General features: G+C 37.9%; 2 long non-coding RNA genes across 3 annotated transcripts in view; one reads left to right on the top strand and one right to left on the bottom strand.

Moving 5' to 3' along the window:
* Window positions 1–18,902, bottom strand: part of LOC123327555 — a 1,360,034-nt gene extending 1,341,132 nt beyond the window's left edge. For both annotated transcript variants that reach the window (XR_006640074.1, XR_006545251.2), the window contains exons 1-2: window positions 18,642–18,902; window positions 17,912–18,027 (exon numbers count right to left, since the gene is read on the bottom strand). This is a non-coding gene — a long non-coding RNA (uncharacterized LOC123327555). The remainder of the gene's footprint in view (window positions 1–17,911; window positions 18,028–18,641) is intronic.
* A 318-nt stretch (window positions 18,903–19,220) lies between these two features.
* Window positions 19,221–20,556, top strand: LOC123464999. Its single transcript, XR_006640075.1, has 2 exons — window positions 19,221–19,909; window positions 20,169–20,556. It is a non-coding gene; the product is annotated as an uncharacterized LOC123464999 (long non-coding RNA).
* Window positions 20,557–23,379: the final 2,823 nt, after the last annotated feature.

Genomic DNA, 23,379 nt, shown 5'->3' with positions numbered 1-23,379 from the left:
AGAAATTCCTATATATAAAATTTGAGCCGAGTGCCTAAATGTTCACAGCTATTCAATAGTGGAACTGGGATTTGAATTCATATGTTACTACTAGGGTTTGATATCTCTTCTTTACCCCATGTCATTTTTTAAAAATACAGTCTTTAGTAAGAATAAAGATTTAAGGATTTAATTTTGAGGAAGCATTAAAATGTTATTTAAGTTTTCCCTACTGTACTGTCAAAAAGGCAGTGCCAATGAGAAGCTCAGTTTCTAAGCTCACATCTTGACTTAGCTGCTTATTAGATGCATATACTTGCACGGTCTTTTAAGACTAAATTTCCTTGAATTTTAAGTGGTTGTAATACTAGGACTTTTCTTACAGGGCTGATGTGACAATGCAGTGTGATTAATGAAGGTAAATGCTGATCTTAAGTCCTTACACGCAGGAAAAACCAACAGGCATTACTGCTAATAAACCAATAAATAGAAAAAGACATCAAATCAGTGAAAATAAGAGAAAGAAAGGCTTTTGGAGAAATCTTTTATTTTATAAAATGTATAAGATTTTAGACTCAAATATTAGTGTTAATATCATATTACATAATCATAGTTTAAGTTCTCCTTTATAAAATTTACATTTTAGCATGTGCTCCCTCTGAGAGGGAGCTCCCTCTATAATACTACATCATCCTAGATTTAAAAGTGGGGTACATTCCTCATCAGGCTTCCCTGGTGGATCACTCAGTAAAGAATTTGTCTGCAATGCCGGTAGACCCAGGTTCAATCGCTGCATCGGGAAGATTCCCTTAAAAAGAAATGGCTACCCACTCGAGTATTCTTGCCTGGAGGAGTCCATGGACAGAGGAGCCTGGCACTCTACAGTCCATGAGGTCACAAAAGAGTTGAATAGGACTTAGCAACTAAACCATATTCCTCATCAAATGGAGAAAGCCCTATATAGAGTAACTGCTACTGCTGCTAAGTCGCTTCAGTCGTGTCTGACTCTGTATGACCCCATAGACGGCAGCCCACCAGGCTCCCCTGTTCCTGGGATTCTCCAGGCAAGAATACTGGAGTGGGTTGCCATTTCCTTCTCCAATGCATGAAAGTGAAAAGTGAAAGGGAAGTTGCTCAGTGTGTCCGACCCTCAGCGACCCCATGGACTGCAGCCTACCAGGCTCCTCTGTCCATGGGATTTTCCAGGCAAGAGTACTGGAGTGGGGTGCCATTGCCTTCTCCATTAGAGAGTAAAGCCAGAGAGAAAAAAAGGCTCATTCAGGACATGGTGAACAAGATATAATTGACATTGTAAGAGTACCTTAAATCAGCCTTCCTGAAGTGGATTTCTTTTTGTTTCTGAGGAAGTTTGCATTAGATTTCTATGAGTTATACTCAAAAAAGATTCACCAAACACACATATTCAGTAATTTGCTGGACAACCAAACATCCTTTTCCTGAGATCCTTTTTCTCATTTTAGTTTAGATACGCATTCCTTCAGGGACTCTCACATTTTATTACAGATGTAAGAATTATCACTGAAAAGTTATTAATAAAGAAAAAAATAATACTTAATTTGCCTTGTGGTAGAATTTCAGGCATCTGTTGCCCAGGACAGATTTTGGGTATGACGAGTCACTGTGCTGACAGACCAAGTACTGTGGAAATATTGTGATCATTCATTTAGAATGCTTTTGTTTGAGTAATGTTTCAAATACATTCTTGATGTCATGTTTAATGCAAAATTAGCAAGGGAAAGTTTCAATGCTCTTTGATACAGAGATTACAGGATATAGTAATAAAATCACATGGTCTCCATTAGACAGATCTGAGCCCAAAAGGGCAGGACTTATTTTTTGTGTTTCCCATTTATATATTAACACATTCTTAAAACCAAGAACAATGACTAGAATGTATTAGGCATTCAATAAATTTTTGTTGAATAAATAAATGCTTTAATCCAAATTTAGTCACTGACTGCGTTTCATTAGAAAAATTACTTAACCTTTCGAAATGTTTCCTCCAAATCTGAGACTTGTCATATTCATTAGAAATTGTTGGTATTTATAAGAAGGGTATGTATATTTCATACATTTACCTATTAAATATTTTGTCCTTAAATGAAACATTATTTGCTTATAGAGTTTAAAAACTTATAACAGTCTTTGGTATAAGAAAGATAATTTAACTTACAAATTTGTAACAAATATTTTTACCAAATTATCAAAATTATTTGCATTTTATTGCCTTTTTTCATATAGAAGTTTAAATTTTTATGCTCTCAAATTTAACTCTGTGTGTGTGTTATTTATTTATATCTTACAGATTCTAGTCTGGGAAATCATTTGCTCTTTAGAAATTGAATAAACATGTATTATATTTTGGAAAAAAAAGAGAAATTGTTGGAAGAGGCAGGATTCTTTTCAAAATATGCAAAATGATATTGAAATATAACCCATGGTAGAAATATAGAAAAAATATTTATACATATATGTTTCGAGCAGTTTGATTTTCTAAATGGGTGGTGGGGCAAGGGGTGGACCAGAGATTCTAATGTCTTAGTACCAAGGTTGTGTGAGGACTGTGCTTCTTGACCTACTTATTGAAAAGGGTTTCGATGAGTGAGAGGATCTGGCTTATAAGAATGGAATGGAAATAATGTACCAACCAGGAGATCTCAAATGTGTGACAGCCTTAAGTGAAGTTGCTCAGTCGTGTCCGACTCTTTGCCACCCCATGGACTGTATAGCCTACCAGGCTCCTCCGTCCACGGAATTTTCCAGGTAAGAATCCTGGAATGGATTGTCATTTCTTTCTGCAGGGGATCTTCCTGACCCAGGAATGGAACCCAGGTCTGCCTGCATTGCAGGCAGATGCTTTACCGTCTGAGCCATCAGGGAAGCCCAAGAGCCTTAAAGTATAGGGATTTAACCCCTTACTGGATTTATCAACCTTCAGAAATAATTCTTCTACACTTTTGGACAACATTTCTCATAGATGCTGACAAGTGTTTTGTCTGTATCCAAAATCTGCCAGCTTCGATTAAAGTCCATTTGTAGGACAAGAAGAAGAAAGACAATTTTTTTAAGAAAAAAATTATTGACAATGCTGTCGCTTCCATGATCATATGTTTGGACTCTAGCGTCCTGAAGAAAGAACTATGAATTATCCCAAATCCTGTTGTTTTTTTTTTTCCTGTTAATATTTATATATCACAATCAAAGAAGGATTGGGAGTTTGACATTAGCAGATGTAAAATATTATATATGTAGGATGGATAAACAACAAGGTCATATTGGATAGCACAGGGAACTATACTCAATAATCTATGTAAAGCATGAAAATAATATGAAAAAGTATATATATATATGTATAGATACAGCTGATTCACTTTGCTGTACAGCAAAAATTAATACAACATTGTAAATCAACTATACTTCAATAAAATATTTAAAAATGACTAGTTAGGTGGGATGAGCAGTGTTGGTCTTGGGCTAATTTTTCTCTACTAATGAGATAAGATGGAGAAGAAAATGGCAACCCACTCCAGTATTCTTGCCTAGAGAATCCCATGGACAGAGGAGCCTGGTGGGCTGCTGTCCATAGGATCGCACAGAGTCAGACACGACTGAAGCGACTTTGCGTGCATGCTTGCATTGGAAAAGGAAATGGCAACCCACTCCAGTATTCTTGCCTGGAGAATCCCAGGGACAGAAGAGTCTGGTGGGCTGCCGTCTATGGGGTCACACAGAGTCGGACACGACTAAAGTGACTTAGCAGCAGCAGCAGCAGCAATGAGATAAGAACTTTCTTAGAACTCTACCTGATGCTCCAATAATCATGAGGTTTTTGTCTTTCTATTGGGAACATATGATATCATCAGCCCTTTTTGTGCTCTGGTAAGTATTGCCTCAGATTCTCTCTGAAGGTCTTTCTCCATTCTTGGGTAGTTCATCAAATGCATATGTGAATCAGAACTCTACTGAATGTCTGAGGAACACCTGACTGATATCTGGAATTCTCTCTTTGTGGGGTTCTCTCTTGTTTGGGACCATGTCCCGTGAACTATGCCTCTCTTCTTCTTATCTCCTTGAACTATGGACTCCTTCTCAACTCAGGGAATTCACCTGCTTCTTCCTGGACTTCTGTCCTTGCAATGCAACCTGGAAACTCTATGGAGACAGTACAATAGTAAATTGGGACACGTGTGAGTGTCTTAGTCTGATCAGGCTGCTATAACAGAGGTACATAGTCTTGGTGGCTTATAAACAACATAAACTTATTCCTCACATTTCTGGAGGCTGGGAAGTCCAAGATCAAGGTGAGATGTCAATAGATTAGATGTAGGGTGAAGGCCCCACTGTTTCTGGTTAATAGATGTCCCTTCTCTCACTGTGTTCTCACATGGAAAAGGAGTAAGGGAGCTCTCTTGGGCCTGTTTTATAAGGATACTAATCCCGTTCATGGGGGTCCCACCCTCATGAGCTAATCATCTCTTAAAGTTCTTACCTTCAAATATCATCACACTTAAGACTAGGTTTTGGAGTTACCTGGTGGTCCAGTGGTTGGAAGTCCACCTGCCAGTGCAGAAGAAACGGGGTCCATCCCTGGTCCAGGATGACCCCACATGCCTTGGGGCAACGAATTCTGTGTGCTGCCACTACTGAGCCCACATACCACAACTAGCAAGGCCTGCATGTGTAAGGCCCATGCTTTACAACAAGAGAAGCCATTGCTGTGAGAAGCCCGTGCAACCCAAGTAGAGAGCAGCCCTTACTTGCCACAACTAGAGAGAGCTTGTGAGCAGCAACAAAGATCCAGTGCAGCAAAAAGAAAAAGAAAAAGACTAGGTTTCAACATATGGATGTGCGTGGGGGGGACACAAACATTCAGTCTACAGTGCAAACTATACTCAGTAGCCCTTCTTCACAGCATGAGTTACAACTGCAATTTGGCATCTGTTTGGGTGGTGATTTGGCACTTGTCACACACTTCCTGGTGGCTCAGACAGTTAGAATCTGCCTGCAATGCCGAAGAAGGGAATGGCTACTCACTCCAGTATTCGTGCCCGGAAAATCCCATGGGCCGAGAATCCTAGAGGGCTACCATCCATAGAGTCGAGAAGAGTTAGACATGACCGAGGGACTAACACTTTCACACACTAAACTCTAAATTTCATGACATTAGGACCCTTATCTGTTGTCAGTCACTATTTTATAATTAGCAACTAACAGTTTCTCCTGCATAGTGGATATAAATAACATTCTTAAACGAATGGTCTTAACACACTTTACATCTGTATTCTTTTCTTGGAAGTTTGGACTGTAAATTCATCAGACCAACTTCCCTTTTATCCTGAGGGAAATTTAGCCTCTGGGAATGGCTTAAAATCTCCTATGACAACAAAATGTTGTGTCTCTTGCCCAATTTTAGAGATATTAGGAAGAGTTTCTTTTAAAAAATTATATCTTGCAAATGAGTTAATTATTTTTGTTTGGATTGTAGTGATTCTGTAATTGTAGATTAATTGGTTCCATCTGCTCTGTGATTTTCCAATTAACAGGTAATAGCTTTTGAAAGTTAGTTCATTTCTGACACGTGCAGGAATGTATTTAAGATGGTAATTTTTCCCCTTAATGCTCTCTGCTGCTACTTTTTTTTTTCTCAAGTCCTGAGGCATATGGTATATTTTTCCTCTGTTAATTGAGGGCTTTTCAGGACAAATCTTCCTGAACAGGGTCATAAACTTCTTTTTTTGCAATTGGTATTCTGAGTTCACTTACTATTTGCTGCTGTTCCTAGTACTGATTAATGACAATAATTTTTAAGGCTAGAGGTATTTTATTATTTTTTAATTTAAAAATTGACTGTTTGATTAAGTTTCTTCCAGCTGAGTTTTCATATTAATAGAGATTTCTAACTGGAGAATAATACCTGCCGTAAGTGGGTAGGAGGAATGCAGAGTGAAGGAGGGAGCTTTCAAAATTATCTGAGCATAAATATTCAAGTCTATCACTTCCTACTACAAAGCTGACCTTGGACATTACATTTCCTAATTGTAGGTATTATGAAACACTTGAAGTTTTTGGAGTACCTCCTTTCCTTCTCTTTATCATAAATGCCATCATCCAGGTCAAACAATTTTTAGAACCTCCAAGGTATAATCTATATGATTTTGCTAAATAGTGACAAAGTGTGGATGTATTAATAATAGAAAAACTGGTCAAGTAACCAAAAGCTTCCGGGTGGATCAGTGTTTCCTCTGAAAAACAGGGCTTTGCCGGCAGTGCTAGTGGTAAAGAATCTTCCTGCTATTGCAGGAAATGTAAGAGATGTAGGTACATTCCCTGGTCAGGAAGATCCCCTGGAGGAGGGCATGGCAACCCACTCCAGTATTCTTGCCTGGAGAATCCCATGGACAGAGGAGCCTGGCAGGCTACAGTCCACAGGGTCACAAAAAACTGGACACAGCTGAAGTGACTGAGAATGCAGAGACTAGATTTATTTTCCTCATGTATACCTGTGGCAGATTCATTTTGATATTTGGCAAAACTAATACAGTTATGTAAAGTTTAAAAATAAAATAAAATTAAAAAAAAAAAAAGAAATAAAGAGAAAAGCAGACAAAATAGATGAAACAAGGGTCTTCAAACACTGGACAACAGGTAGAACAAGACTATGATGTTTTCATAAATTAAATGTGCGGAAGCAGTTTCTAGACCGTGATGCAGAGAGTAAGACTTCAAGCAGAGATGTTTTGCTGCATTGAAGATTCAGTCTTTCAGTGCTCAAGAAGAGGTCTAGGGGCCCAACTCATTTGACACCAGTCCTGATAATATGGCACAGTTGCCCAGGGCATTACAAGTTGAAACAAGTTTTGAGCAGAATGCTGCTACTGAGAAGAGCAGTTTTACTGTGAAAATCTGGAAGTTGACCTCCTTAAGAAAAAGCACACGAGAACGGTATATAAATCAGAACTCTTGGCTTCCCTGAGCCTCAGAAGAAAGAGAATGATGTGGGCTCACAGCAGAAGGCAGGGAATACAGAGAGGTAGAAGGAGTAGTGGTCAGAGCTGAGAAGAGCGACCTCAGAGTTTTTCAGTTCTCCAGTCTAACCCTGGCAGGGTAGGTTACATTCATATACCAAAAGTCCCATATACCATGAAACATCAGCCTACTTTTAGCATTTCAAATTATTTTAAAAGAGCAGAAGGAGTAATTTTAGTACAGATCAGATTACTGACAATAATATAACTAGGGACTTCTAACAGGAGTATGAGACTTTTTTTTTCTTGAATCCAGGGTAGGGTCTACAGGTTGGTTGGTCCCCCTGTGTCCCTAGATCTCATCCAGAAAGTCTGGTGAATGGAATTACAGATTCCATTTGTTAGGTTCCATGGTAGGTTGCCATGGGCAGTTCAGGATTTATTTTTCTAGGTCTGATTTAAACCTCCACTTTTCTGTCTCCAAGGTAATGATGGATTCCCCAAGAGGAAGAGCTAGTAACATTCCATAGTACCGTCTCATGCTTTTTGTAACTTCTGTCAAGAACTCTTAGGTCCTAAAGACTACTGGTTCCTGGCAAGGATGAATGGGGTCATATCCTCATTAGAACATGGTCGTCCTTGCCACCTTGACCTTGCACCTATAATGAGGGGATCTGCTGATGTTTTGTCAAAGTGCAAGGAGGCCATATCCAAGCACAATGTCTCCATTGTAGAGGGAGCTCAGAAGAGTGCATGCAAAACCTGGTGCAAGACTTTGCTGAAGTTGCAAAGTTAAAAGGAACATATGCATATTCACACAGGTGAAGATTTCTTTGCCTACTTAAATTATGGCAAGTTGTTTACAGAAATGATGTGAAACTGCCTGTCCGCACTGGCAAAATGGCAAACTTCCTCCCTTAAATTGTCCTCCAGGATGCTGCTGAAGTCAGCTGTAGGCTTGAAATGAAATGCTTTTGGTAGAAAGTTAATGGCACATGGTTTGAGGCTTCAGGTTGCACAGTGGCTTCAGCAACTTTAGAGAACTAGTAAGTTGAGGACTATTAATAATAAAGGTAACCCTTGTGTTGTTATATTTCTAAGTTGATTTTTTTTTAAGGGATGCAATTCCTGAAACCAAATCAAAGTTCTGTCAGGGTTGAGTGATGAAGTCAAAAAGTAGTTAGCAATTAATGCTATTAAAAGTAGCCCATTTTAAAATGGAAAATTAAAGCACAAAATTTCTAAAACAATTTTTATACAATTCTGTGAAGCATTAAATTACATTTAAGTGGCCTCTAATAGGAATATTTCTATTATACAATGATGCAAACATGCTTAGGTGATGACTCTATGCCTCTCTAAAAGAAAGGTCCTTAAGGACATGACTGTCTGCTACAAATATTTTAAGATACATTGTGAAAGTAGTCCTAGGCATCAGAAAATACAATTTTATTTGTATCTGATTATAGTCACATATATTGGCCTTTGGTTATGCTAAAATTGGGTCCAGAGTGAGTACTATCTCAGATTATTATTAGGTATACTTTTGAATATTGCATTCTTTAATAAAATATAGATTCTGCTGCAATATTATGAAGAAATGACTCATTTGAAAAGACCTTGATGCTGGGAAAGACTGAAGGCGGGAAGAGAAGTGGATGACAGAGGATGAGATGGTTGGATGGCATCACCAACTCAATAGACACACGTTTGAGTAAACTTTGGGAGCTGGTGATAGACAGGGAGGTCTGGCCTGCTGCACTCCATGGGGTCGCAAAGAGTCGGACATGACTGAGCAACTGAACTGAATTACAACACTGTGTAAAAATTCTTATACAGTAATTTAAGCTACAGCAAAGTTTAAGTAAAGCTACATGTTAAGTAATTAAAATCACATGGTATTGGGAAAAGAAAAGGAAAGCAAATTAATGGAATAGAAAGAAGAGATCAGAAAAAAATTACACACATATGGATATTTAAATTACAACAAAGTGCTATAGAACCATGGGGGAAATGAATGTCATCTCAATAAATGATACAGTGACAACTGGATATCCACGCTGGAAAAAAAAGGAATAAAATAATCCCTCCCAACAACGAGTCAAATAAACACAAAATTCCAGTTGGATTAGAGATATCATGCATACATTCACAGTGTCTGTAATCCAAGATAAAGCGACCAAATAAGCAGGAAAATTCAAGCATTAACAATGAGAAAAGTCAGTCAATAGCAACAGAAAAAGAAGTGTGAAAGATGGTGGAATTTTTAGACAAATATGCTGAAAGATAGCTTTTATAAATATGGCATATATGTTCAAGAAGGAATAATAAATTATTAAATCTATGAGAAGAGAATGGAAGATGCAAAAACAGAACTCAAATAAAATTTATGACATTGGAAAATATGTGAAACAAAAAATACACTGAGGGATGTTAATAGAGATTGGATATTGCAGAATAAAAAGACATGAATTTGAAGACACAGCAATAGAAACTATGGAAAATAAAGCATAGTTAGAAATGAAAGACTAAAACATTTTCTACTGAAATTTAATAGCATAAATTTACAGGAAAAAAAAAAATAAGGATATCTCCATAGCTTTGGAATAGGGAGAGTTCTCATGGGATCAGAGATTACTGGAGTTGAAATAGAGACTCTATGTCCAAGAAGAAAAAAAAAAGAGAGAAGAGATAGCCAGAGGATGGGATGCATAAAACCGAGATTACAAAAGGCCTACATAACGCCAAATTTTAGGTTATGATCACAGAAGTGATTTAGGAGAACAGACTCACTGATGGGGAGAATTACAAAGGCATGACAGGACCAGTGTCTGATTGCTTAGTTGCTCAGTCCTACCTGACTCTTTGCGACTCCAGGGACTGCAGCCCATAGCCTCCTCTGTCCATGGGGATTCTCCAGCAAGAATACTGGAGTGGGTTGCCATGCCCTCCTCCAGGGGATCTTCTGAACCCAGGGATTGAACACAGGTCTCCCACATTGCAGGCGGATTCTTTACTGACTGAGCCACCAGGGAAGTCAGACAGGCCCAGGGTTACAGCTTTAGAGTGAGTTAATAGTTGACAAAACTAAATTTCAAATCTATTTCTTTCTAACTTCAAAGCCATGCTCTTTCCAAAAGAAAACAAACAAACAAAAAAATCTTATCCTTTATAAAATGTAAAATGCTACATAGTAATTAAACCTGAGGAATTTCATGAACTCAAGTGGAGGTTTCAGATCTGGATTAAAGGAATATGTTGGAATCGAAACATCTTTCTCCCAAGAAAACTCAGCTATCAAACGAATAATCCATGATTAGGTGGGAGCCAGCCAGGCTAAAGTCATAAAGGCACACAACCACCTAAGACCACCACAATGGCACTTGCTTGATTGTGGATTTAATTAGCTAATGAGACATGCATCGTGTATTCACTACAGTTCTAATGGTATATTTCTGGAAATTTGGTTATACTTCCTAGTTTTGCCATGTCCAGTGATTCATGAAATAGATACTGTTAGCCTTTCGTGGTGCCTCTGCACAAACACATTCCAAATGACTGAGCAGGCCTGGCTCTGAATTTGAAAAGAAAAGGCAAACAAAATGAGGCTAGTCTAGAGAGAACGATGCAAAAAATAGTCATTCTTTCAACAGAATCATAATTTATAGTATAAATATAATATTGAATGACTTAACACAACCTTTCTCAGCACTGTTTGTGGGCAGCAGTTTATCCACGTTTCAAAGAGCAAATATTCTTACCAAGTTATTCAGGTTTCAAGGATATATTTCTTTCATAATATTAAATTTTATATTTTGAAATAATGATAGCTTCAGATTAAGTTTTAAGAAAAAAGAGCTCCTATGCCCCCTTTACTAGTTTCTTCTTAAGGTAATATCTTGCAAAATTAGAGTTTAATATCATAACCAGGATATTCCCATGTACACAATTCAACAACTTTATTCTGATTTCTGTAGTTTTACTTGTACTCATTTATTGCATGGGTGTGCGTGTGTGTATGTATTTCATTCTATATAAGTTTACCGCATGTAACATTAATGTTTTCACTTTCACAGTCAAGACACAAAAGTTTCACCACCACAAGGATCCACCTTTTGGGCCTTTTATAATCAAATCTCCCTCCTCCCTATTTCCCTCCTGTATTGCTAACCTTACAACCACTGATCTGTTTTCCATCTCTACAATTTTTCCTTTTCAAGAATGTTATGTAACTAAAATTATTCAGCACGTAAATTTTGTGGCTGTCTTTTTTTTGCTCAGCCAAATATTCCTGTAGATACACCCAAGTAGATGAGTATAATTAATAGTTTCTTTTTGCTGTTGAGGAGTATTCTATTGTATGAATACATTACAGTCTGTTTAAGTATTGGGTTGGCCCAAAAATTCATTTGGGGTTTTCCCACAAGATGAATGAACTTTTTGGCCAACTGAATATTAACCCATTGCAGGATACCTGGATTGTTTTCAGTTTGGTTTATTATATATGAAGCTCTTATGTACATCTGTGTATAGGATTTTTATAAACATAAATTTTAATTTCTCTGGGATCAATGCCCAAAAGTGCAACTGCTAAGTCAGATTGCTAATGACCTGTTTAGTTTTACAAGAAACTAAAAAGCTGTTTTCTAGAGGGGTATACTGATTTTAAAGAAACATAAATAGCGTTTATTGAGCATGTACTATGTATCAGGTGCTTAATTTGTTAATTCATGCTTAATTTATTTAACAAACATTTATTGACCACCTACTATGGTCATGGTACTATTCAAGAACTGGGACTAGAGTGATGAACAGAAGTTTCCCTGCCAGCATTCTACTCTATGAAGAAAACAATGATAAATATATAAATAGAAATAATCATCTTAGACAGTGAGAGAAATAAAAGCAGTAAGACAGGTAATGGTTTGGAATATGGCAGCAGAGGCTCACTTTAGCTAAGGTGGCCAGAGAAGGCTTCTCAGAAGTGGTGACTTACAAGCTGAAAACATTTCCGAGAAGGAAGGAGCCCAGCATATATATGGGGAATGATGGTTCCAAGTAGAGAGGATGGTGCATGCCAAGGCTCTGAAGTATGAATGATGCTGGCAAGGGTGTGAGACAGAAAGGAGCGGAGTGGGAGGGCAGACCACAGATGGAAGTAGAGAAGGGAAAGAGGCTGGAGAAGCAGATGTGTCTCTCGCTACGTACTTTACTTTCAGGTCCCAAGATGTTTTGCTGTTTGACATTTGAAACTATTAGGGGCTTTTTCACAAAGGAGGGATAGGATCTGACTCACAGTTGGTACCTTGTGAAGAACAGACAAGATGACCTGTAGAGTGAGGTCTCATCAGGAAAATAAAAGCCCTGTTACCTCACTTGAACCCACCCTACCTGGGATAGAACCCTACCCAGTAAGCTGAGGGTTATTTAGGCAGAAGGACACCACTAGGGGTAGCCAGGACCCAAATCCCAGGCCACTCAATTCCTTTACAGAAGGTGGGAAAGGGTCCCTAGATGCAATGAGACAATTTTGAGTTTTGAAGTTCAAATTCTGACGGCCATTTGCCAGTAGCCTCGGGAAACTTATTTAATCTCTCTGGGTCCCTGTTTCCTTATTTTGGACCAAAGTAACAAACCTCACAGAACTGTTAAAAAAAAAACTAAACAGGAAAGGAGCTTCCGGTTCAAGATACTGGAGGAGAAGGATGTGCACTCATTGTCTCCTATGATAGCACCAAAATCGCAACTAGCTGCTGAACAACCGTTGACAGGACATTGGAACCCACCAAAAAAGGATACCCCACATCCAAAGACAAAGAAGCAGCCACCATGAGACAGTAGGAAGAGTACAATCACGATAAAATCAAATCCCACACCTGCCAGGTGGGTGACCCACAAACTGGAGAACAAAACAATAACACCAAAGAAGTTCTCCCACTGTTGTGAAGGTCCTAAACCCCACGTCAGGCTTCCCAGCCTACGGATCCAACAAAGGGACTGGGAATCCCCAGGAAATTTGGCCTTGAAGGACAGTGGGATTGGTCTACAAGACTTCCACAGGATGGGGGAAAATAGACTCTAGTCTTGGAAGGCACAGACAAAATCCTGCACACACCAAGACCCAAAGGAAGGGGAGCAGTGACCCCACAAGAGACTGAACCAAGACTACCTGCTGGTGCTGGAGGGTCTCCCTGGAGGCATATCAGCAGGGTCGGGGGCACTGGCAGCAGGCCGGGAAGGCCCCCCTTGGCATAAGACCTCTTGGAGTTTGCCATTAACTCTACCATAGAGCCCATATACCCCAGGGCTGGGTTGCCTCAGGCCAAATAACTTACCAGGTAGGGAGCAACTGCAAGGCCCTACCCACCGCAGCAAGACCCAATTTTTCCCACTGCCATTTCCCCACATCAGGAAGTTTACATTTTAGCCTCTTCTATCAGAGGGCAGACAGAAGAAGCAAGAAGAACCACAGTCCCACAGCAGCTAAAACAAATAAATGAAACCATGTCAATAAGAACTTGTCCACAGGGTCTCATTCTATGGCTCACATTGGCCTTGAAGAAAAATCAGTACAGGACCCAAGTACCTCCTGGAATTTCTTGACACAAGATCCCCTCACCAAGTAGTAAGATTATGAAATTATGTATAAGCCATAGCTTTAAAAAGTGGTAATTATGAAATCAAAACATGCATGTTTATGTAGAGAACAGAATTTGATTTCAAATTCATATCAGCAACCCACTCTCCCAATTAAATAAACACCCAAAAAAGTGTGAATTCCTTAGAGATTTCAAATTCCTTGCATTCTTGGGCAAAGGTAACTGTTAATTGCACATCTGTGATTATTATAATCAATGTTAATTTACTATAAACCGGTTTGATCATTGTTGTTTATCTAAAAACAACATATGCAAAGGGACTCACTGTTTAAAAATATCTCTATAGTCTTGGCTAAATAGGAATTAGGAACAGATTTCAAAGTAAACAAGAACACACTCCTGTTCTGATTCACATATGAAAGATAAAAAATAAAAACCTGCAAAAAGGGAAACTGTTTCACAGGACTTAGGTTGAACAAAGTCAAGTTTCAAAATGTTTGCATGTCTACAAATTTTGAGTATCCCAGATGGACAGTAGTTTCATCGATGTATTATCCCCTATCTTATCAAGTTGTATCCATTAAAAATCTAACTTTTTGTTTTAATGTCAATCATATCTCAATAGAGTATTTTTTTAAAGATAATGAAATGCAATAAAAGTGGAGACCTTCCCATAAAAAAAAAAAAATCAGTTTAAAAGGACTTAATTTTTTCTCAATCCTATTCTTAAGCATTTTTATCTGCCTAGAATTCCAAATGAATGGTCACTTCTTTACACATGGGCAAAGAAGTGGAAAAGTCCAATTCCTCAGCTGAATTAATGTTATATTTGGGTCTCTTGCTTAGTTCAAGTCACCAGTGTGGTAGAAACTAGGCAATCACAGACATAATGGATCATGACTTGTAAAAGCATTTGTAAGTCAAGAAGTAGTGGTCACTTTGTTCCTTTGGGGAAGTTTATTCAGAGAGTAGAGGAAGCTTATTAATTTCGTTTTTGGTTTCTTTCTAATCAGACTCTGCCTCTCTGTTCATACCTGCTCCTTGGTGTCAAGTCTCAACTGTGAGAGGGAAAGGGAATGAGTAACCACTCCTTTTGCTCAACACTGCACCAAAGGAAGCCAGAAACTATGGACTTAGAACTAAGATCCTTCTAAAACCACCAAAGCCATGAATAGGTAGACAGCATCAGGTTACAAAATCTATAGACTGTCAGAATTCCAAGGCTTCAAAGTCCATCAGATACAAGAGATTCAGAATTGACTTAAGATAATTAAATTGCTGCTTTGAAATGACTTTTCAGTTTAAGATATTTTGCAGTCTTTATACTTTTCATTCTCTGCATCAACAGAAAAGTTATGTTGGTGTTATTACCTAAATTTCATCACTTATTTAAAGTCACTCATGTCTCTTTTTTTTTTTTTCTTTTGTAAATCAATGAATGCTTTGTGGTGATGACCTTAATACAGAGAAGATTACATATAGAGTTGGTGTATTCATCATTTGTTGTCCTAAGTCATACAAGACGTGTTAGAAAACTTGCTTGTATTTACTAACTTCAGTGAAACTGCCTAAATTCTAGTTCAATTAATATGTGCTTCTGTGTTGCTTGAAGGAAAAAGTGGTACATGATTTGCTATGCTATTAATAGAAATAATACTTTGTCTTATTAAGAGGTGCTATTTTTGACATTTACCCCCCAAAAGTATCATTAGAAAGAATTATTCTTGACTTTTTTTTCATTTTTTGTGTGTTCAGAATTAGATGATCTTTGATAAACTGTAAATGTGACACAAATCAAGTTTTGAAAGAGTCATTTAAAGATTCATTTAATAATTCATGGGACTATGAAAGGGTAGCAATTAGGGAAAACATAAATAGATATCATATTCAAATAAAATTAGGATAAAATAATTTATTAAATTGATCAAATCTTAGGAAAACAATAAAAAAGGGAGAATATTTTTCACATCTGTGCAGAACAATCTTGAAATAAAAAAAATAAACTACTTAAATATGGAAACATCTGACTATATTATAAATTATATATTTTATATATGTATAAATGTTTATATAGACAATTAAAGAATACCTATATCTGTAAGCATTAATAAATAGAAAAGCACAAATGCTCAGGCAGTTCAAGACCTTTAGGAATATGTTCTGAACCATTAATAGCATCTATGGGTCCATCCTAAAGGAGATCAGCCCTGGGATTTCTTTGGAAGGAATGATGCTAAAGCTGAAACTCCAGTACTTTGGCCACCTCATGCGAAGAGTTGACTCACTGGAAAAGACTCTGATGCTGGGAGGGATTGGGGGCAGGAGGAGAAGGGGACGACAGAGGATGAGATGGCTAGATGACATCACTGACTCGATGGACGTGAGTCTGGGTGAACTCCAGGAGTTGATGATGGACAGGGAGGCCTGGCGTGCTGCGATTCATGAGGTCGCAAAGAGTCAGACACAACTGAGCGACTGATCTGATCTGATCTGATCTGATGGGTATAATGCTATGGGTTTACACTAGATGGAACTTTTACTTTTTAAACTATGCATTTGTAGATTTCACTTTTTTATAATAGATACATAACTTTGTGATTATAAAATAAAATGATTTTAGTTAGAAAAGAAAAGAAATGCAATTTGATATCTAAAATAAGGAAAGGCATTTAAAGATCCAAATCTTAAGGTTGTGATTTCCTTTTTCTTGTGAAATAAAGTTTCTGAACTTTTCTTGACATCTTAAAAGATCCAGGTTTGCTTTGAGGTTTGAGTAATGACTAGGTAGATTCATATTTGATCTGTCTTTTCCACTCTTTTAATTACTGTAGAAGATTGCTTAGGTACTGAAGAGAGAATTCCTGTACTAACAGGATGGTTATTTGAAGAGAAGCAAAATTTGGCATCAACTGAAAAATCATCAACTCTTAGTATTATTTAAACCACTTTCTAGATAGAGTTTACTGAAAACATTTACATGAAACATTAAAAAACCAACACTTTAAAACCAGAGAATGTGCTTTTGATCCCTTTGCCGGAGTACTTACTGATACTTGAGATTACAAGGAGTTTATGGAAAATACTATTTATCTAGATTTGAATATTAATGAAGACAGATGGTATTTTAGAAAAGAGAAACAATAATCAAAAAAAACAATACTGATGATTCAGTATTTCTTTTGTTTAAATGCATTTGTTTGTTTGTTCAAGGCCAAATGCTTTTATATTTTGTGGTTGCATTTTTAAACCAAAAATGTGTTTAGAACTTCTGCAAAACCCAGTTATTTCTTTGTAACTGAACCATCAATTTCAATTCAAGTGCCCACTATCAAATAGAATTTCTAGATGATTCTGTTGCTATAAAAATGGTTAAGACAAAGTTCCTGGCTTCCTGAATTTAATTTTTGTCTTTGTAGCTAGCAAGCTACTACCAAGTTTTGTTTTCAATTCCATCTTTTGTGATCTAAATATTGTTAGATATCTGATCAGGGTATTATTAAAAGCACACTCTTCAGGGTCACTCCTGTAAACTTCTCTTTCTTCTTCTTATCACAGGTTTTGAAGGCTGGATGAAAACTTATTAACTTTAATAACAACAAAAGAGCAATGGCAATAGTATCTATGCAACACAGAACTGTGCCGAAGACCTGAAGACACAGAAACAAACAGGTTAACTGACAACTAGCAGAGTAAGGATTTTAGCCAAGAGTCATCTGACTGACCTGGAGAAAGTGAAAGTGAAGTCGCTCAGTCGTGTCTGACTCTTTGCGACCCCATGGACTGTAGCCTACCAGGCTCCTCCATCCATGAGATTTTCCAGGCAAGAATACTGGAGTGGGTTGCCATTTCCTTCTCCAACCTGGAAAAGGGCATGGCAACTCACTCCAGTATCCCTTTCCTAGAGAATCCCAAGGACGTAGGAGCCTGGCGGGCTACAGTCCATGGGATCGCAAAAAAACGAACAGAACTAAAGTGACTTAGCATGCACTCACACACATCTGACTCCAAAGACCTGTTATCATTCAGTTTCTTACCAAAGCTGTTGGTATGTCCTACCATTAAAAGGACACATTTGGATTTAATTATAATGTGCTCAATCCCCTAACTTTCCCTTGATATCTGTGTGACTCTGACCAAAGTATCTGATCTAAGTCTGGTTTCCTCTTGTATAAAACAAGCACTCCAATATCTGGTTTAAGGGTGCCATGAGAAGTCAAAGAGACAGTATGCATAAAACAGCACAGCATCTGCATGATTTTAAGTACTTATATATGTGGCAGTAATAATTATTATTATTTTAAACATGATATTATAAATAGCCAAAATGAGTCAGTAAAAAGAACTTACTTGCCCACAGTTAAGTAGCATCAGAACTTGAACCTGGGTCGCTTGAAAGCCAGATGTGTCTCATCTCTCCAAGTGGTTATAATTTCCATGTGGTCCGTAGGAAAAACATCATAAGTCTGTGGACATATATAAAACTTTTAAATTCCCTGTCAGGTAGTTTCATGATGTTTACATTCTTAAGGCTGATATCTGACAACCCTATAAATGTCAGCTTCTGACTAAGCTAATAGTCCATGGTTGCGTTAGCAGGTGAAATCTATTCAATAAGCCACACCTCCATTCACAGGTGATCATTCCGTCATCACTAGATCTTTACGACTCTCTTGTCTCAATTAAGAGTCCATTAACCCACTGAGTTTCAATACAAATCACCTTCATATTTTGAACAGACTTCATTTCAGAGAAACTAATTTGTACCTTTAAGGTGAAGACCCATAGAGTTTATCCTTATTGGGGGAAGGTTTCTAAGCTCCAGTTGAAACTAGTGCCAAAATTGTGCTCAGTTTGGAAGCACATGTCTTAAAAATAGAGAGTATCAAATCATTATCATCTTTAGAATAATAATATTTTTGACTGGGACAACAAGATGGTGTTTAACACTATCTTGTGATGGTGTTCACCACTTTGAACACTAGACATCCATGATTTCATCTGGTCATAATAACTAAATTGCATATGACCTCTTTTAGAATAAGGATGAAACCAAGGCTCAGATACTGTAAGAACTTACCTGATATGTCACACAGTAAGATTGGTGAAATACAAAATACGCCTTTTATTTTTACTTAAAAAACTAAAGAAACTTTTGACCAACCCAATATCTTTCTACTTTAAGACAGAGTTCCTTTAGTAAACAGATGATATATAATGTGACTTGTTTTCCTTTAGTCAGAAAGTCAGTCCTACTCTTTTGCAACCCTTTTGCAACCCCATGGACTGTAGCCTGCCAGGCTCCTCTGTCCAGGGACTTTCCCAGGCAAGGATATTACAGTGGGTTGCCATTTCCTTCTTCAGGGGATCTTTCTAACCCAGGGATCAAACCCGTGTCTCCTGTGTTGGCAGGTGGATTCTTTACCACTGAGCCACAAGTGAAGCCCAGGTATTGCGATTAGGGGGCAGTGCGTACCTATAGCCTACCTTACTAAATAAACAATTTCTCCTAGAAAATAGGTATAGATGTATTTGTACCTTATATAGGTTAATATATATCTTACAAACTTAGGTGACATAATATAGAGAAATTACATTATAAATTATGAAACGCTGGGCCTTTGAAGAGGAGAAAATATAGCGGAAATGTTACCGAGCCAGATCCAGCTGCCTGATGCACATGGGTGCGAACGCTGAGAAGCTGAAATTCACAGCGGAGAGTTTATTCACAAATGAGGCCAAATGAGGAGAAGGGAGAATAATTCTCATGTTCCTCTCAAGAGTGAGAGGTTGGAATATTTCTGGATAAACAAGGTGGTTTTAGGCATTGGTGCAAGGTGACTAGAAGAAACTGATGAGGTCCTGGGTGTAGTGCCCACGTGCATCTGGGCTGCATGCGTCTCGCATATTCAAAACGGTGGCACTTAGCATCTTAAGAGGGTGGAGTTTTCCTGCCCTGTGACATTAAAGGGCCACCCAAAAGATACCTTCACAGGTGCAGTTTACGGGTCTGTGGCCCCAACCAGCCCCCAACAGGCTTGCATTGGGCAGGATCGGATGCCAACTTCCTGAAAAACTACTGAGCTGCGTGAAACTGGGAAGGAAAAAGAAATACCCTCCTTCCCCTTGCAACCTAAAGCCAAATTAAATCAATGAAGGCAGTTTGCAAACGAAAGGGATTTTAACAAGCTGTTCCCTTAACAGTTCTGTAACACAAGTTCAAGAAATTTCTAATAGTTATCAATCCCATTAACTCCATGGGGCATGGTTTCAGAAGTATTACTGGACTTGGAATCAGAAGAGCCTGGGCTGAACTCTGAATCCATCACATATTTGTTGGGTGACCTTGTATATAACCTTCCTCAATTTTAGTTTATCTTTAAAAGTACATCAAAGTATATATTTTTAAGAATGAAAAGTGATACACAAAAGTTATATATATCTATATATTTACCTATCTATCTATAAAATTTAGCCTTGCTAGAGGTAAACATCCAAAAATTTAGGAATTATAATTCTTTTTAAAGGTAAATCCACATTTGAGTTGCCTTCGAGTTCCATGTCATCCATGTGCTTCTTTTTGTCTTTTTTTTCTTTTCTTTCTCAGAAAAGAGCTTCCAGAACACATCCTCAGAAGTTGTAACCAGAGCATCTTAATGATTTCCAGTCCCCGTGGACCTGGATGGTGCATGTAGTTGAGCAGCAGTTGCCTGAAGCCCTTGTTCTTGGCCCTGAGCTGCCCAGTAAGGCTGCATAGCTGGGAATTGCATAAAGTGACAGGATGCTGGCCTCAGAGTCATCCTTTTTTTTTTTTTTTTGCAACAGAAAGTGGGCTCAGACAAGCATTTCCTGTTCTTGGCACTAGTGTGAACACTTCAGAATAAGGATTTGCCTCTATCGACTGAAATTTCCAAATCACTAAGAGAATTTCATTATCCCTTGTTAAAAATGTCTCACCTCTGCTCCAATATTGGACAGGAATTAAATTTGGTTTTGGAATTGTTGTGTTTTCAAATGTAAATGAAAATTCCACTTGCTGTCAATTTTGATAAGTCATTTATATATAAAATCTGACTCCCTCTCCTCAAGGTATGGCAGCTGTTTGGAGACTTGATGAATCATTTAACAAGGAAAATGAAGTAGAGTTAATAAATGTTCTTTTCTTTCCCATCTTAAAATTTGTTTAATTATTTTCATTGCAATGTTCATTTACATTGTCTTTCATCACTAATTTCAGATAATGTTTAATAATACCAACAAAATAAACATGATTAACATTTCAAAAAATATTTATGATATCAGTTTTACAAGATAACCATTCTGCAAAGGTGGAACTACAATTTCTGGTGTTTTCATCTATTATTTTTTGATTACAAAATAAATGTGGAAACCAGTGAGAAGTCATAAGGACTTCACTGCAGGAATTCATATTCTAAATCAGTAGTTCTCAGAATTTGGCATAGCTCTGTTGTTGCTGTTCAGTCGCTAAGTCCTGTCCAATTCTTTGTGACCTCATAGACTGTAGCATGCCAGGCTCCCCTGTCCTTCACTATCTCACAGAGGTTGCTCAAATTCATGTCCATTGAGTCAGTGATGCTATCTAACCATCTCATCCTCTGCTGCCCCCTTCTCCTCCTGCCCTCAATCCTTCCCAGCATCAGGGGCTTTTCCAGTGAGTCAGCTATTAACATCAGGTGGCCAAAGTACTGCAGCTTCAGCTTCAGCAACAGTCCTCCCAATGAACATTCAGGGTTGATTTCCTTTAGGATTGACTGGTTGGATCTCCTTGCTGTCCAAGACTCTCAAGAGTCTTTTCCAGCACCACAATTCAAAAGCATCAGTTCTTCAGTGCTCAGTCTTTTTTATCGTCCAATTCTCATATCTGTTCTTGACTACTGGAAAAAAACGTAGCTTTGACTATATGGACCTTTGTTGGCAAAGTGATGTCTCTGCTTTTTAATATGCTATCTAGGTTTGTCATAGGTTCCCTTCCATGGCTGCAGTCACCATCAACAGTGATTTTGGAGTCAAAGACAAGAAAATCTGTCACAGCTTCCATTTGGCATGCCTCAGAAACACCTAAAAGGCTTAAAAAATAAATGGACATTCCTGGACCCCATGTCAGTTTCTGATTCAGTAAGTCTCGGAAGGGATCACAGAACATACAGATCCATAAAATTCCTAGGTGATGCTTCTGTTGCTGCTCAGGAGGATCTCATGCTGAAAGTGATCCTGATAAGCATATTAAAGTAATATGAGCAAGGAAAAAGAAGGAAGACTATATACTAAAATTTTGCTCTGAATCACTTTGCTTTCACAATAATAGATATTTTTGTCTTGTTTTGGAGGTATGCAAATTAAGGCTTAGATGTGTTAAGGAACATCTCAAAGCTACCTAAGAAAGGATGAAACTGGAATTCAAAGGAGTGCCAGTGGGATTCTAAAACTGTATTCAGGGACTTCCCTGGCAGTCCAGTGGTTAAGAATCTGCACTTCAAGTGCAGGAGGTGTAGGTTCGATCCCTGACCAGGAAACTAAGATCCCACACAGGAACTAAGATTGCATATGCCAAGTGACATGCCAAAAGATTTAAAAAAAGAAAAATCTAGGTTAGAAAATTCAAGCACTTTTAAGGAAAATACATTTAATATACTTAAGAGAAGCCGTTCGAATGATAAATAGCTACTGACACTCAGTCCCAGTTTCTGGAAGACAACAGGAAGCAGTGGAGATTATAGTGACCATTAGAGGAAATCTCTGGCTCAGACTGTGTAAATTGTTACCATGAGGGATATTATACAACTGTGCCCCCTCCAAATGTATATGCTGAAGTTCTAACCCCCAGTACCTCAGAATGCAACTTCATTTGGAGACAGAATCTTTAAAGAGGTATTAAGATTAAATGATATTATGTTCAGTTGTGTCCGACTCTTTGCAACCCCATGGGCTGTAGCCCGCCAAGCTCCTCTCTCCATAGAATCTTCCAGGCAAGAATACTGGAGTAGGTTGCATTTCACATGATAAGCCTAATCTAATACACCTGGTGTCCTTAGGAGACGAGAGATTAGATTACACAGAGGCGACCTTGTGAGGACACAGTGAGAAGGCGACCACCTCTGAGCCAAGAAGAGAGGCCTCAGAGGAAACCAGACCTTCCCACACCTTGAATTTGGACTTCTAGTCTCCAGAACTGTGAGAAAATAAATGTCTATTTTTTAAGAAGATATCCAGTAGTGATATCTTGTTATGGTAGGTCCAGCGAACGAATATAAGAATGTTGTATGGTAGCCAACTACATCTTCAGATTGTTTCCAAGAAGTCAGAAATTTGGAATACTGTTTCCAAGAAGTCAGAAATTTGGAATATATGTAAAATCTTCTGATTTTCAAATCTTGGCAACTAAATCAAATTTATTTAAAACATTGCAGATATAATTCTGCAGGTAAAATAAAACAGAGTTAATTTCTATGGTCTGTATGGAATTTGTAGCACAAAATGATTGTTTACCCAATGTTAGTGTTCCTTCCTTCTTAGGCAATAGTAAAATTTTGTGGCATTGTTGGAAACATTGTCATTTATCTTAGAGAAATTCCCCTGGAGTTTTGGTAATAGAAACCACTTAAATGTGGTCTGTTACCTTTTTTTCTTGTTCTTTCAGTTTGAAGCTGATACCAGAAGATACTCTTGAGAGAGTTGAGATTGAGAAATGTGGAAAGGGAGTCAATTTCTGCAAATTCTGAGAAACAAATACAAAGCACCAGAAAAAAGTGAATTTGGGGGAAGTAGAGCAATTTTGTTTTCCAATGAAGAACTGCAAC

This window comes from Bubalus bubalis, chromosome 16, assembly GCF_019923935.1.
Source record: "Bubalus bubalis isolate 160015118507 breed Murrah chromosome 16, NDDB_SH_1, whole genome shotgun sequence".
NCBI lineage: Eukaryota > Metazoa > Chordata > Mammalia > Artiodactyla > Bovidae > Bubalus > Bubalus bubalis.
Note: the sequence above shows the minus strand (reverse complement) of the source record. Positions and strands in the feature narration are given on the sequence as shown.